Source organism: Rhinichthys klamathensis, unplaced genomic scaffold (assembly GCF_029890125.1).
Source record: "Rhinichthys klamathensis goyatoka isolate OS25496 unplaced genomic scaffold, OSU_Roscu_1.1 h1tg000645l_1, whole genome shotgun sequence".
NCBI classification, from domain to species: domain Eukaryota; kingdom Metazoa; phylum Chordata; class Actinopteri; order Cypriniformes; family Leuciscidae; genus Rhinichthys; species Rhinichthys klamathensis.
The window spans coordinates 411,297-428,636 of record NW_026607091.1 but is presented as its reverse complement, the minus strand read 5'-3'; the positions used below and the strand labels follow the sequence as shown (position 1 = coordinate 428,636).

The following is a 17,340-nucleotide window of genomic DNA, read 5'->3' as shown; positions in this document are numbered from 1 at the left end:
TATATATATACTATGGGCAGGGGTGCCATTAAGAGTTTTAAGGGGGGTATACAAGAGAATTTTTGGCCCCTTCCCGTTGAATGTGTTTTTTTTTTTTTTTTTTATGTTTAAGAAATGTATATAATTTATTAGTTAACATTTATTTTATTTCAAGTTCACCACGGGGCTGTTGGAAGCTTAAATCTGATTGGTTACACATTACATGTCCATATCACTTCGCCAAATTATTTAAGTTATTTCAATGGCCCTTACAGACTACAACAGCAAAAGAACCAAAAACCCTGGTAAAAAAAGACATTCAGCATTCAGTGATTTGGCTTCTGTCATGTGTCTGTATAACAGCAAAGCCAGGAGTGTGTCCAAGCAGAAAATATGAAGCAGAAGTGTGTACCCGGATACGTTTCGTTTCGTGTGGCGATGACAGTGACTGTGCCAACAATGAGAAATGCTGCAGCAATGGATGTGGACTTCAGTGTATGGCTCCAGTTACAGGTATTATATTATATTATGTGCGGTCAATCGATAAAAAATATATTGTAATTTCACATTTAATCTCAAAATTAATGTAGAAACAAGGACAATAGCTGATATTTCAAATGTTTGTTTAATGGCATCTTTTTATGAAAGAAGGCTTCACTGATACCAATACTGATCCTGATGTCTCTATGAAATAGATTTTTTTCCTAATTCTAGTCATTAATTATAGGCATTCAGCATTACAGTATAATTTAAAGCAATCAATTTTAACATTTATTAGGCTTTAAAAAATATAACAACTTATAATTTAAGTGAACTTAAAACAATCTTCACAAAAACCCATTATAATAAATGTCACATTTACCTGTGCTCTTCAATATATCAGGGCTATTTATTTATTTTTTCTCTGTCATGTGTCTGTTTAACAGTGAAGCCAGGAGTGTGTCCAAAGACAAACGCTGAAGAAGTGATGTGTAAAAAGAAGGATGAAGAGTTGTGTGCCGATGACAGTGAGTGTCCCAAAAAAGAGAAATGCTGCAGAACTGCATGCGGTGGAACTCAGTGTACGGCTCCAGTTACAGGTATTATATTATATATTATATACTACGGGCAGGGGCCCCATTAAGAGTTTTAAGAGGGGTATGCAAGCAATAATTGTGGGCCCCTTCCAGTTGAATGCGTTTTCAGGGAAACACACGGCTAAAGTAGTTCCAGGCAGGTCTTGACCACATTACATGTCCATAACACTTTGCCAAATGATTTCAGTTATTTCAAAGGTCCTTACAACATCAAAAGAACCATAAACCCCAGTGAAAAAATCATTCAGCATTCAGTGATATGGCTTCTCTGTCATGTGTCTGTATAACAGCAAACCCAGGAGTGTGTCCAATCAGGAAATATAAACCAGGAAAGTGTGCCCTGATACGTTTCGTGTCGTGTGTCGATGACAGTGACTGTACCAACAATCAGAAATGCTGCAGCAATGGATGTGGACTTCAGTGTATGGCTCCAGTTACAGGTATTATTATATTATATTCAACATCAGGTCGTGTACAATTAGGCATCGGGCGAAACGGCCTCAGATGGAAGCATAAAAGTTTCAAATTGCCCCTCAATCTGACGTACTGAATAAATTCAGAAGAGTGAATTGTAAGCTGTAGGCTACCTGTACCTGAATTGATTTTATTTTTACCGTTTTATAGTTGCAATTTCCAAATGTTACACTCACGTCCCACTCAGATTTAGTAAATTTCTATAATTCGCTAGTTTTAGTTCCATGTTTAAAAAAGAGCTAAATAACACATTGCAACTAGCTAGCTTGTATAGGAAAAGGAAAAAATGTCCAGGGTGCTCAAGGAGTTCAAAAAAAGTGTATGAAGGTGCTCTTTGGGATCGGGAATTTCAATAGCATGTAGTAGAAGGAAATCCAAGGCACTCTTCTTAGGAATTGATAAAAAGCCTTTATTTGGGGGGGAAAAAAACAACCCACGCGTAGCAGCACAAACAGCCTTCTTCAGGGTATGTTTTTCAATCAAACAATTTCCTCTTTTATAGATGCTAATTAGAAACACCTGAATGACAAATTACATGCACATACAGAGAAGGCCCACTAGGTGGTTACATAGTCAAAATATATCATAGTTTTTTTTTTTTTATGGTAATGAAATTGAAAGAGTAACCACTTGTGTAGGTGATCAGTTACATCTAATTGTTTTGAGATTGATAATTTATTTCATTTTAGATTCAGAAAATGGTGCAAATTTCAGTCGTATTAATTTTCAATACATTTTCGTATTCATGTATTTCTTTAACTTAAATTTAACCGTTTTGAAAAGAGAATGTAAACGTGCAAATTGGCCTGTATAGTACAAAGTTTTAAAGGTCCCGTTCTTCATGTTTTTTTGAAGCTTTGATTGTGTTTACAGTGTGCAATATAACATGTGTTCATGTTTCGCGTGTAAAAAAAACACAGTATTTTTCACACAATTTACTTATCTGTATACCGCTGTTTTCACTGTCCAAAAAACGGCCCGATGACTTCCTTGTTCTATGAAGTCCCTCCTTCAGAGATACGTAACGAGTTCTGATTGTGCCAGCGGTTCCTGTGTTGTGATTCGACAGCAGCTTATCGCACGTTGCCCGGAAAGGTCACGCCTCTTACCATAAATTGGAGATGCATGCGCTGCTGAAGTGCTTCTTCTCCGTGGGAGCGCAACAAGACCACGCCCCCTTTTTTGTGTATTCAATCCCCGGTTCCACCTGACCAAGTGTCGAGGTGTCCATGAGCAAGACACCTAACCCCGGCTGCTCCCTGGATGGCGCCTTGTATGGCAGACACCGCCGTCGGTGTGTGAGTGAGTGAATGGGTGAATGTGAGGCAAATGTAAAGCGCTTTGGTGGCCATTGGGTCTGTGAAAGCGCTATATAAATGCAGTCCATTTACCATTTACCATTTTATAATTTTACAGGTATTATTTATGCTCTAACAGCAACATTACACACTAACTAAAGTTTGAAAAATGGAATTGCGAAGAACGGGACCTTTGTTTGTCTATGTGAAAAAACAATTCATACAAACTGAAAGATGTCGTCATTTAATAATAATTAAAAAAGCAAAGATAACTGATCACAGTTTAGTTCACACAGACTGATGTTATGATTACTGTGTGAAGAGTTTTGAAAAAGTGACCTAAGTATTTAGAAATGTGTCCTAGTGATTGTAACAAAACAAACAAACTAATTTGTAAAATAAACAAACAGGATGTGCTTTCAGCCGTCTCAGTTTCCTTTAGGTTAGTTTTTGTGACGACTCAAGTTAAACTCACCGTAGCCTACACAGCTGCGTTTTTTTTTTTTTTGTGTGTGTTAATTATTTAAGTGAAACACATTTCATGTAAACCGTTGTAATGATATTAGCATAGATTTATCTGTCAGGAAAAATAACCAAAATGCACATCCCTAATAATAATAATAATAACTTAAATGATAAATTGCTGCTTAGAATTCCAAACCCCTTCAGTAGTCCGACTCTGCCACAAGGAAAAGTGGGTACGTCTTTTTAAAATAAATTTTATAAATATGAATGTTGGCATGGATTTTAGCGTACGCAAACTCTGATCAAATCTGTTCGAGCGCAAAAGATAACTCGATTCTGGCATACGTCTTTCTGTGCGCACGAGTAGAGTAATTGTTTTTAATTTAACACGATAAAGTTTAATGCATTTATCGCATGCGTTAACACACACACACACACACACAATAAAATAAGTGACATGACTTGTGTGACGCTGAATTACAGAGCTGGTACAAACATATTCACATCACTATGACCAGATGCTTTCTTAACTGTTGTCTTTTTTGTGTGTGTGTGCAGACTGTGCACATTTATCTAGAAACGCCACTCTCAGCACGACGTCGGGATGTTCACTTACAGTCAGTCTAGATCGCTGCAAAGATGTTTCCAACTTTGTTTTACCCATATGAAGAAAAAAGAACTTCGCAGTGAATGTACTGAGTCCGTTTCGCCCGATGCCTAATTGTACAAGACTTGACACCTGAAGTTGTTTTTCCTGGGACCTGAAGCCTTTCAGTCTTAGACTAAATGGCTTCAGCTATTAGACGAAACGGCATCATACCTGAGGCATGATGCCTTTTTGTCATATGACTAAGGTCTGAGGATGTCCTAAAACGTATACTGTACTCGTGCCGTAGGTAAACATAGCGTTCTGATATACAACCATATCGCATGGCTACGAAATCTTTGCGCTGATTGGTGGAACATTCGGTTATCATTAAAAATCCACGCCGATGGTTGTTCCGGGTTTCGTCCGTTGCTGGAGCTATATGGGGAGTCTAGAGCAGCTAAGAATGGTCCGCTGTCATTATACAGTACGAGAGCGGCCTCTAGAGGTGAAATGCAAACTATCACTGATGCCTCGTGCTGTTTATTTTGACACTGAGGCTGTGTGCTGCAAAGAGAGCACATGCTGGGCTGAGAGCACTGACAGATGCGAAACTGTATGAATACAGAACATTACAATGATGTCATATCATTATAAAGTAATTAATTTGCTGACTAGATGCTGCATTAGCAGATAAAGAACCGCAGTAGCCTATGATTGCTGTCGAGGCTGAGAGGCACATTTTCATGGTTCAGTACCTTTTTTTTTTTTTTTTTATAAAGTTCAGCACTCTTTTACTTGGAGTGTTATGTTTGTTTTTGTCGGTTGATTAATTGGTTAATCAACCGGTTAACCAAAAATAAAAACAGTAAAAAATTCTTTCAGTATTCAGTGATATGACTTCTCTGTCATGTGTCTGTATAGCAACAAAGCCAGGAGTGTGTCCAATCAGATATTACAAAAAAACAAAGTGTGACGAGTTGTGTGCCAATGACTGGGACTGTCCCAACAATGAGAAATGCTGAAATCTCTGACCCATCGTCTTCCTTGTCTAATTTCTGTCGCTCTACATGCGTCATCTGGTATAATTGAAATGATTGGCTATGAGCTACGTGCAGGCGCATTTGATAGACATACGTAGCATCCAATAAACGGCTCTGGGCATTTGTAAACCACGCCTCAAATACGAGAAAATGAACATGTGGTTCCCAGACCACGTCTCAATGTCAATGAGACGTGGTCTGACGTTAGCCTGGCTAAAAGTAGACCGCATTAGGAACATGTCCATATCGATTCATGAAACTATTTCAGTTATTTGAAAGGTACAGCCTACAACAGCAAAAGCACCAAAACCCACAATGACACCTACCAAGCTAATAAATGTATTAAACAATAGGATTAAAAACAAAAAATGATTTCTTTCTTTTTTTATATATATAATAGTGGAATAATTGACTCCGGTCTGTTGAATATAATGCATTAATGAATATTATTTTCTAATAAGTCAACGGCACGTCATCAATTATTCCTTACTTAATAAATGCTTTAGAAGTATTTTTCATTGTCAGTTCATGTTAACTAATGGAGTAAACTAATGTTAACAAATGGATTGTAAAGTGTTACCATATATTTATATTAATGTTTGGTTCAGCTTTCTCATTGCCTTGTATTATTATTATTATTATTATTTTCTGTTATATTCTGTCAAAAGTACCTGAATTCTGCCTTTTGCACTGTTTCAGGCACAGGGTGGCTTTACAAAATGAATAAAGATGATGAATAATACTTAGAATGTAATTCACTCTGTAAGTAAAACTAGCTATTCATGAGTGTTTTGTGCTGTACATCTGAGGCTGAATGTCACTAAATGGCCAGACTAAATCTGAATCTCTATCCATACAGCCTTGGTGCCCTACTGAAGGCGAATCCAGTGTGTGCCGAATATTGTTACCATGATGGTCAGTGCCCTGCCGGACAAATGCTGCTCAACCTGTGATCATGCATGGGGTGGAGGGGGGTGTTGCTAAATTGCTGAATGGCACATGTGTAGATTCAATCATATTAGAAAAAAATGTCATGTTGAAAGCCATGTAACCTTTGCCATGTAGCTATCTTATATAAATTGTTGTATTCGTTTTGCCGGTTGGATTCTCTGTGATTGATATGAGGTCCTCCAGGCCGTGATTAAAGCATATACAAAGGCATTGTTTGGAGTCTGTCTATTAATACAGCGTCTTAGGCTAGACACTAGAGATTTTATTTTCATTCCCAAGTGATAGTGCTGAAGTGGATTTCTAGAGACCTGTGGAGAGACGTAGAGTACAAATTTGTAGGTGTCTAGAAGCAGACGCCAGGTTGACTTAAGTCAGGTGCGTTGTTGTTGATACTTTATTGATCCTTTGCAGGAAATTATATTGTCACGGCAGCTTTAACACTCAATAATATATAATACAAAAAAACCCCCAAAAAAACAATACCTATATAGAATATTCAGTAACAGATGCATATTCAGGACAGGATATTCAATAACAGAATTAATATAGTATATTCAGTAACGTGAATATTCATAACACATTAAACATTCTGATGGCCGCTGGTACAAAGGACTTCCTGGTACGTTCAGACTTGCACTTTGGTGCGATCAATCTATGGCTGAAGGTGCTCTTGTTGATCACCCCAAGAGCATGGATTGGATGTAAGGAATTGTCCATGATTGATTTTAGCTTAGAGAGTATTCTTTTCTTAGCCACGCGCTGGATCATATCAAATTCAGTCCCCACAACCGAGCCGGCTTTCTTTATCAATTTGTTGACTCGATTTAGATCTCCCATGCGAGCACCCTCTCCCCAGCACACCACAGCAAGGAACAGAGCACTTGCCACTAGGGCTGAAACGATTCATCGAGTTACTCGATTAACTCAATTACAAAAATTCCTCGAGGCAAAAACTCTGCCTCGAAGCCTCGTTAAATTCCTATGACGCGCACTATACGCGCGGATCTATACTATAGCGCGTGATACATTCTGAATTTAGTTGGCGCGATGGCGGAGAGTAAAGATGTCCATAAACGGCAGAGAATGTCTAAAGTTTAGGATCATTACATGCTTAAAAAGGAAGAGAACAAGGTGCAATGTGTCTTCTGCAAAGTAGACCTGGCATACCACAACAGTACGACTTCAATGATTCAGCATCTGAACCGAAAACATCCACTCCATGCTGTTTCACCAAGCGTCGCTGAAACAAGGTAAACTAATGGTGTTCACACCGAACGCGGATAGAGCGTCAAATACGCGTTTATCGCGTCTAGTTAGACGCTTGAACATTCGCTCGAGTTCAAATTTTTCAACTTGCGCGGATCACGTTCGCGGCAAACGCGTAGCCCAATTCGCGTCAGTCGCGACGCCCTGCCCGAATGATGCGTCTATTCGCGTCTTTGCATTGACTTTGTATGTAATCTACTCGCGTTCGGTGTGAACACACCATAGGCCTATGATACATTGATGTTCGCTGATTTTAATCCCATACTGTATTTGTAGCGACGTCGTGATGCGGTTTGATATGATGTTTAGCTTTGATGTTTTTAAGTAGTAAACGTATTCACGTTCAATGGGCTCTATGCACAGCGGTATTTCCGGTGAAGGTCTAAGGATGCAGGATTACTTCCGCCGATCGTAGAGTCCAATGCTATACCGAGAATTTATATTGGTTTTTATACTCTATTGCTATACTAAAGAAACGTTAGTCACAAAAACAGACACCCCTCATTTTTGTTTATGCTTCTTTGTTTATTATATTAAATAAACATAACTATATATAAAATTACATCTAAACGTATTAAAGTTTCGTTTCAAAGACGAGAGGACAGTAAATTTTGAAGACTCTGCCATAATCCCGTTTTCCTCCGCTTTAAATCTCCCCAACCGGAAACTGAAGAGCAGCCTTGCGTCAAATGCAGAACTTATGCGTGCATATAGCCTATTGCAAGAGAGTATAGCCTAAAAAAAGAACCCCTTCACACACACGCACGCACGCATGCACCCTCGTCTCTCTCACGCGCCAGTCAGATCAATTGCGGCAATGCATCACATATACTTAAACTTTTATGTAGCCACGCAACAATAATTTCAGCATGCATTCACTGTATACACCAAGACGTGATGGAGGAACAAATATTGTATTGCAGTCTTTGCGAGACCTTGTTTGTATGTCACGTCTTCCAAATAAATACCAAGTTTTGGAGCCAAATGCTGGGGGGTTTTTTTACCAGTTTTTTTTTTTGATAAATAAAACCCAAATGCTTGATCATTTTACAGCCACATCATTTTATGCATTATTTGTTTTGGTTGTTTAAAAACACAAAAAAGTTTTATCCGATTACTCGATTAATCGACCGATTAAGTGCTAGATTAATCGATTACAAAAAGAATCGATAGCTGCAGCCCTACACTGTCTGATAGACGTTACACAGTAGAGGACGGCAGATGTTAAATTACCTAAGCCTTCTTAGAAAATAAAGTCGGCTTTGACCCTTCTTATACACTGTCTCCATGTGCTTCCAGTCCAGCTTATCATCAAGCTGAACACCGAGATATCTGTGACTGGAGACCATCTCCACTTCACTGCCCTGGATGGCGATTGGGGTTAACGGTGTCTTCTTCCTCCTCCTAAAATCCACAACCATCTCGTTTGTTTTTAAGATGTTAAGTTGGAGATGGTTGTGGTCGTTCCAACCCACAAACTCCTTAATAGTTCTCCTGTACTCCTCCTCCTCACCTCCTTTAATTAGGCCAACAACGACCGTATCGTCTGAAAATTTCTGGAGGATGCAACTGCCACTATTGTACTGGAAGTCTGCTGTATAGATAGTAAACAGTAACGGGGCCAGCATGGTTCCTTGCGGCACCCCCGTATTACTCAGAATAGTATTAGAGACACTATTCTGCAGACGCACGTACTGTGGTCTACTGGATAAATAGTTCATACACCACTGGACCAATGTTGAATCCAGCTGCATCCTCCTCATCTTACACAACAGTCGGGGCTGGATCGTATTGAAGGCGCTTGAGAAGTCGAAAAACGTGAATCTCACAGATGCATCAGGGGTGTCCAGATGTGCATGAGTTCTTTGTAGCATGTAAATAAGGGCATCATCCACACCCATGTTGGACTGGTATGCAAACTGCAATGGATCCACGTAGTTTGACATACAGGCCTTGATGTAAGAAAGGACCTGTCTCTCGAATGTCTTCATGATATGTGAGGTGAGTGCTACAGGTCTGTAATCGTTATGGTTAGATGGATATCTCTTATTTGCAATTGGAATCAAACAAGATGTTTTCCACAGTTTCGGGACCTTTTGTAGGTGCAGACTTAGATTAAACGGGTATGTAAAAATACCACTCAACTGGGTAGAACATGTCCTCAACAGTCTGGGCCCAATATCATCAGGCCCCACTGCTTTTCCCAGCTTCAGACGGTCCAGTTCACCCTTGACCTGAGATTGATTTAACACCGTTGGTACAGTTAGAGAAAAGTTGGAGTAGAGAGATGTTTTTGGGAGGTTATGATGTCACTGATGGAAGAAAGGGGAGATGATGTCATGGATGGGATGAGTGAGGGAAGGGAAACAACACCAGGCAGCGGCAGACCAGGTGTGGCGGTCTGATGTGGCATTGGGTTATCAAATCTATTAAAGAAATGCGTATGGGCATTTCTACCACTAGCTATATATGTATATGGGTTTCCAGTTAGTTTATTATGGGAAAGTTAACCAGAAGAGCTACTTCAGAATTTGAATTTAATAACACTCAGTCTGGAGGTTAACAACACATATTTGAATATCTTTGCCACACACAAATACTTGCCACATTCTTAGACATCAATTTTCAGTAGTAGGATTGTAGATTCTGTGACACTGGGTTACGCTCTCAAAGAGGTGGTGTAAACTGAGACGACTTAACATCACGCTCTTCCATGTATATTTATCCCAGATGCCCGAACCATGCAGTTCCTTTGAGAAACGTTCATGTGACAGCAAACTACTGTAGGGTGTTCTAAAAACACTGAAAAAAATTTCTTTGCTTAAGTGACCCACAAAACAACAAAAAACAAAAAGGTGGCTAATCCTTGATTTTGATACTCACAAAAAAAGTATCTAATCTTTGCTTTTGACTCAAAAAAACATAAAAAGGTGGCTAATCCATCTGTCTTGGATGCTCATTTGTTCAACAAAAGTTCAGAACAGTCTCTTGGCATCGTGTCCTTCCAGGGCTGAAAAGCATCTTTAAACTCCATCATGATTCTCTCAGCTGCTTAATTTGGACATTTCAGGCATCAGACCTGCTCTCGGCAGTCAGGTCAGCAGTGGCACTCTTATGCGACGAACGAGGTTGGCCAACCGTTTGGCGAGCGGTGGAGTCTGTTCATCCACCTGGAACGTGCGGGTCAGCAAGTTGTAAAGGAGCCGTATCCGACCGCGACCACTGTGCAGGTGAGGCAGATGACGTTGTAGGGCATGCTGAAGTCAGGCGTGGGTAGATTTACCAGCAGGGGTTCGGTGTACACTCGCACAAAGTAGCTCGATTCTTCTTTGACTGGAACACTGGAAGTCAGAGGTGAAAACGTTATGAAGAACCAAAACAAATAAGGCACACTTTATTATTAACACCAAGGCCAGTTTATTACAAACTGCTAAACAACGGTTGGCCTTGTGTGAAGTTGGTGTTCATTGCAACCATACTTGGCACAAGGGCGCTGACTACAGAGGACCTGCAGTAACATTTATGGCACATCAATCAGATATAGGGGTATTCCCTGCCTTATCCACATTCAGGATGTGTAAGAAATTCATACAACAATTATAACATATTATGATTAATATGAATTCAAGAATTAAAAAAGAGGAGGGTCACGTTACATGACCTGAGAGTATGATGGCCACACTCATATTCATCTTTAATTACATGTTATTTAACTAAGGCCCTGTTTACACGAGAACGATTCCATATGTCGGACCTTCAAGTTGCCCTAGCAGCTCTGATAAACATACAAGAGTCTTTTCTGCAGTTGTATGAAATATTCTCAGATAGTATTACTGATCAGAGAAGGCGCATTAATTACCTCCATCAAAATGTTGATGCACCAATTCGTCGGAGGCAAACCAGACGGATTTGGACGAGACCTGGGAGAACCAGTAAATGGTGGGACGACTTTGTGGAAGGAGTAATGACCATGCATGGCGTGAAAACTTCCGTATGTCCAAAGATTGTCTTGTCGCCTTAAGTGAAGAACTTCGTCCTTACATCACGGGTGAAATAAAAAACATGAGAGCACCTGTTTTTAGTTTTCAAAAAGGTACCTTGCACGTTGTATTATTTAAGCGACGAGGGATGGCTAAGAAAAACCGCAAACGCCTTCGGCTTATCACTGTGTCGGTCATCATCAGACAAACATGCAAAGCCATAACTGTCCACCTCTGTCCGAAAAACATACACTTGCCATTTTCTGTGCCCGAGGTAGTGTTTCCGGATTTCTGCAGGATAATGGAATGCCACAATGTTTGGGAGCGGTAGACGGGACTCACATTGAAATTAAAAAGCCAGCTGTCAACGCCATTGACTACATAAACAGGAAAGGCAAGTTTTCCCTGAATGTCCAAGCTGTGTGCGACCACAAATACAGGTAGGCCTAATCAAGGTGTTTAAGCACTCTTGTGCTATTTCTATGTCCCATGTATATTGCTTGCCTTACAGATTCAGTGGAGTGGCAGTGGCTCAGTGGTTCATGTAGGTTGTCTACAAACCGGAAGGTTGGTGGTTCAATCCCCGGTTCTACTTGACCAAGTGTCGAGGTGTCCATGAGCAAGACATCTAACCCCAGCTGCTCCCGACGAGCTGGATGGCGCCTTGCATGGCTGACACCGCCGTCGGTGTATGAGTGAGTGAGTGAATGGGTGAATGTGAGGCAAATTGTAAAGCGCTTTGGTGGCCATTGGGTCTGTGAAAGCGCTATATAAATGCAGTCCATTTACCATTCTTGCCATTCATGGATGTGGTCATAAAATGGCCTGGAAGTGTCCACGATGCACGTGTCTTTGTAAATTCCAAAGTGAACTCCTACTTGAAGACTGGTAAGATACCTTCACTGGAAAGGCAGATAGTGGATGGAGAGGAGCCCATACCTATCTTTCTCTTGGGGGACCCCCTTCTCCCTTACCTTATGAAAGAGTACTCAAATGGAGGCTCTACCCCATCAGAACAGTACTTTGGACTTTGTGTAAGGCCCTTATGGTGATCGAATGTGCATTTGGTCGGCTAAAGGCCTGGGCCCGTATCCCTAAAGAATTTTTGTGCAAAAAGTGGCTCCTAGCGGCCAAATTCTAAGAAAATTCTCAGAGTCATGACGTTTTCTTAGAATTTCCCCTAAAAGTGACACGAAAATCCCAGTTAATATAAAAGCTATTCCTCAAGATTCCTAGCCTTTAAAAGGGCTCCTAAGGCGAGATCTGCTAAGAGCAGGGAAGAGGACTTTTAGTGGCTTAGGAGTTCCCCTAAGCAGCTGCACAAAATGGCCAACAGAGGAGGCAGGAGAGATGTCCTGCAAACACTGGATGACAGGGAATTATTGAGACGCTACAAATTGGATCGTGCAGGAATCATGTTTGTGGTGGATCTCCTTAGAGATGCAATTACTTCACCAACTCGACGCCACAACGCTATTACACCGTAGAATAAAGTAATCACAACCCTGAGGTATTTGGCAACAGGGAAAATGCAACAATGCAGCAGTGATGACTTGGGTCTGTCCCAATCCTCCGTCAGCAGTCATCACCCAAACACTGACAGCTTTGTCACAACCTAATATTGTGACACAATTTGTTTTATTCCCGCTGGATGCCCGCACTTTACACACACATAAAAGGGCATTTATGGACATTTCATGATTCCCTGGCTTTGTGTGTGTAATTGATGGAACACATGTGAGAATAATTGCGCCATCAGAGGACGAGGCTGTCTTTGTTAACAGGAAGAATTTCCACAGCATCAATGTGCAAATAGTGTTCAATGCGGCCTGTAAGATTTTGGACATTGTGGCTAAATGGCCAGGCTCCACACATGATGCGAGAATGCTCTCCGAGAGTGGCATCAGACAGCTTTTTGAGAGACGCTATATGCCAGCTAATTGCCACTTATTAGGGGACAGTGGCTACTCATGCAAACCATTGCTCCTTACACCTTACCTCCAGCCACGCCAAGGGCCCCAACTGAACTATAACAGGTAAGCCAAACAATACAAAAATCATGGAAATGAAATGCAAGCAATATGTTAGAGCATCCAAGTAGTGCAATATTTCCATCAAATAATTAAAGGTCTGTATTCTATTGTAGGGCCCACAAGACAACAAGAGCGGTGGTGGAGCGTGGCATAGGCCAGCTTAAGAGGCGCTTTAATGTTCTCCATGGAGAGGTGCGGCTGAGGCCTGAAAAAGTCAGCAAAGTCATCATAGCCTGTGCAATATTACACAACATTTGCAAGGTTAGACAGATTGCAGAACCTCTGGAGGATGGCGATGAGGATGAGGATGAAGACAACGATGAGGATGGTGGTGAAGAAGATATTCACATTCCACAGGGGAACCTAGCCCAGAGTGGACTGCCTTACAGGGCAAACTTCACAAATTTACATTTCAGGCAAGCTGTAGCCCCATGTCATTTGAGAACTTGTGATGGTATTAAGAACTACCACAGTTTTACTGCACATCACCTGCAATTGTTAAATGCAAGACACAGAACATAATCTCTAAATGGTTTATTTTTTAGGTGTTCAATTTTAAGGCGGTAGTACTCCTCCTGAAGGGAAAGGACTTTTTTTTGTTGTTCAAACACATCAATTGTGAGTTGCAATCTTCTCTCCTGCAGGGATGCTGACGGAGCAGGTGCTGCGGATGGGAATGGTGTTTGATCCGCCGGGCTATCCTGAGTAGCAGCTGCAGATGGTTCAGGTGGCAATCTTGTCGGCAAACTTGATGGGCCCAGTTCTTGTGATGGCTCCATGCTACAGAAATACATAGGCCTAGTTTAATTATTGTTTTGATTAAATTAATTTAATACAATGAGCATGGAGAACACATGAAATGGCTTCTGCAATGAATAAACACTGTTGATATGAATAACCCTGTGTCCTACCTTTGCTGCATTTCAAAGGCTTGCATCATTGACGTGTCAATGCCTGTTGGCAGCCCAGTGACACTGACCTCAGAGTGTCCCAGGACTTGAAAGACAGTGTCGGCCACTTGGGACAGCCGCTTTGCAGGTGGTCCACCCCCTAGAAAGAAACAGTCAATGAACACAGTACTTAGGCATGTAAATTAACTTTGCCAGCAGGAGCAAGTTGCCAGATTATGTGGTAGGCTATAGTATTTTGCTCACCTGTGAGTGAGGATTCCCGCTTGTGTGCTGCAATCTCATCTTTTGCCTTGGACTGCAGCACATACAACCTTTTCTCACAATCGTCGCCTGTCCGCACCACCAGTGGAAAAGAGGCATTGATTGTTTGGGATATTGTGTCCCAGGCGCGCCTCTTGCCTTGGCTAGTGACAGTTGGGCCAAATTTTCCTCGTAACATACCTTTATGTTCGTTCACCAACTGGGCCAGCAACAAACCTTGCTCCTCAGTCCAGTTCGGCTTGCGACTCCTTTTTTTCTCCATTTTCTGTGTTTGTAGGATATTTGTTAACAAGCCTTAATAAATAGACCAGCCAGCAATCACAGACATTGATAAAAGCTGAGCCATGTTACCCTCGTTAAGACCACACTGAGTTGTAACGTTGCAATTTCTACTTCATTAAGGACAGCCCCTTGAGATAGGCCATCTTGTTTTCAATGGGGTCCATATGGGAGTGAAAGTACAAAATATGCCAGCTAGGATATTAATATGAGCAAATGAGACACAAATCATTATTTGAACAGGGTGTAATGAGCTTAAGTTTGCACATATTTTAGATTCTAATGTTAGGCTATAACCCCTACAGCTTACTATTCATTTTCCAGATATTTTCTTGAATGTGAAATATTATTTACAATTACAGTCTGCATAAGATTAGAGTGTATAATTATGTTTATTGATTTGAGGGTACATCCTTTGCTCATTATCACCAAAAGTTCATTTTCATCAAACTTGTAGGATCAACCAATCACGGCTTTTGAAATGATGACTCATACCTAGCAACGGGTTCAACCACACCTCCTCACCAAGATAGGATTTTCCATCCATTCCTTGCTCAGAGTTCACTGAAAATGTTCTGGAATCACTTCTAAGCTAAAACTCATGGCAAGGAATTTTTAGGTTAAGTTAGGAGCTCTCTGAGAGGATTCTCAGAATCTTTAGGGATACGGGCCCTGGTTTGCAGCCCTGAGGCGGCCCATGGACATAAATCTCCTTGACCTGCCAAGTGTTATTTACACTTGCTTTGTCCTCCACAACTACTGTGAGGCCTGTGATGACACTGTGAATTAACATGTTGAGCAGGAAGCCATAGAGTGTGACAGGGATCTGCAGCCTCCCACCCAGACCAACAGCTATCTGACCGACTATGTAATGAGGGAAGTGGAAAGAGAGTGAGGAGAACCCTCACCAAATACCTTGATCCTTAATGGCCTATGGACTAGACTCTGCACGTGTGGACAGTGACCAAGGTAGCTGACCACTGGCTATTCATTCTCTACAGCAAGGTGAGCAATGGGTCCATGAGGACTCCGTATTTTATACAGATCAGTATACCTATTGTGTATTCACATACAGCACAGCATTGTTAAAATGGCTTTTTGATTCAACTAACAAGCCACTTGTATTCCTTCAGTTATCAGCCCACATGAACAGTGTTTAATCTCAGATGTGTTTTGACAAATGCTTGTTCAAGCTGCAAACTTGTTCTTTACTTTGTTTTTATTGCAATAGACAATAAACAACAACAATGCAATTAATAACAGAGATGCTCACAGGTCTCCGAACTAGAGTCCAAGTCTCAAGTCTCTGAACTAGAGTCCAAGTCAAGTCTCAAGTCTTTTAGCTAGAGTCCAAGTCAAGTCTCAAGTCTCTGAACTAGAGTCCAAGTCAAGTCTGAAGTCTCTTGTGGTTATAATAAGTGTTGCATCACGTACAGCGACCCATCCAGGCTGCTTAGAACACTTCATAGCTATATATAAGGAATTCAAAGCATGTAATGTTATTATGAATCCTTTATCTATTGGTATACAGTATCAGCTTTGATTTAGGTATATAATCAGTGTAAACAGGCTATTTCAACATGACAAAAACACCAAGAATGCTTTACTTTTAAGTTAATATCTGTATCTGTAAAAATTGAGGTTCTGAAGAAAAAGGACTCTCATGTCTGTTGCCTAGAGTCCAAGTCACTAGGCCTATTTAAAATCGTATTTGATTGCAGAGCGCCGTAGCGCATTCGCGCCGCACTACCCCTCGCACGTCCCCCTCTCTCTCTCTCTCGTTCACCCATACCTCTCGTGCTCTCTCTCCCTCATGGAACACCATGAGGTGCACGCGCGCAGATACCGCATATTTTGCATTGAGCGCTTCTTTTATTTGGCCCGTCTTGTTTGAAGTATTTAAACCCAAAGCTTACGATGAATGGCACAGCAGCGGCCGGTGCAGTCGACATGTTTGTTTGTTGTCCTCTCATGTGTGGCCACGCGCACGTAGTACGTGTTATACGTAGGCAGGTTTTAGGTAACGGGTCGGATGTAGGGGAATAACAGAGAGCTCATCAGACGTTTCCTAAAAATAAACATTGTTCACGAGTCCCGCAGCTCGAGTCAGAGTCGAGTCTGAAGTCTTTCGAGTCCGCGTCTCAAACTCGAGTCCCCATCTCTGATTAATAATAAAGTGCCATATTAACTAAAGCATGGGTTTTGTTTTTTTACTCCATACTTGCAACACAACAGAGCCTGGTAAATATTGTTAACAGAAGTAATGCCTCTGATGATACTGTAAACATGAATTGTTTTTGTACAGTTATCCTGACATTTACAAAACTTTGCGGCCCACTAGTGGCCCAGTGGTTGAGAAATAATGAAGTTAAGTGCTTAAGGCAGGTACTGCACAAAAATAGTGTAAAAAAATGTAAACAAACTTGAAGCTGTAGTCCGTAGCTTTTTTGGGTTAAAAATGATCCAAAATACATATTTGAGAAAATACATAACCAGCCAAAGTTCAAAACTATCTGCTTGCCTTAGCTCGATTCAAAGCGGTAAGCTTGTAATAATGTTTTTAATTCCAGTGGTACTGGTGGATTTCTGCGGGAGATTCGAGCATGTCTTTGCGTCATTACGTCACATCTGTACACATAAAGAAGGAGTCTCGGCTAGTAGGCTATATTGAGTCATTACGTCACATCTGTACACAGAAGAAGAGTCTCGGCTAGTAGGCTAAATTGCGTGTGAGGATG

At 41.0% G+C, this 17,340-nt stretch overlaps 1 protein-coding gene across 1 annotated transcript in view; it reads left to right on the top strand.

Moving 5' to 3' along the window:
- The window catches only part of LOC130076385 (papilin-like), a 248,654-nt gene that overhangs the window by 117,572 nt on the left and 113,742 nt on the right, over window positions 1-17,340 (top strand). The window lies entirely within an intron of this gene.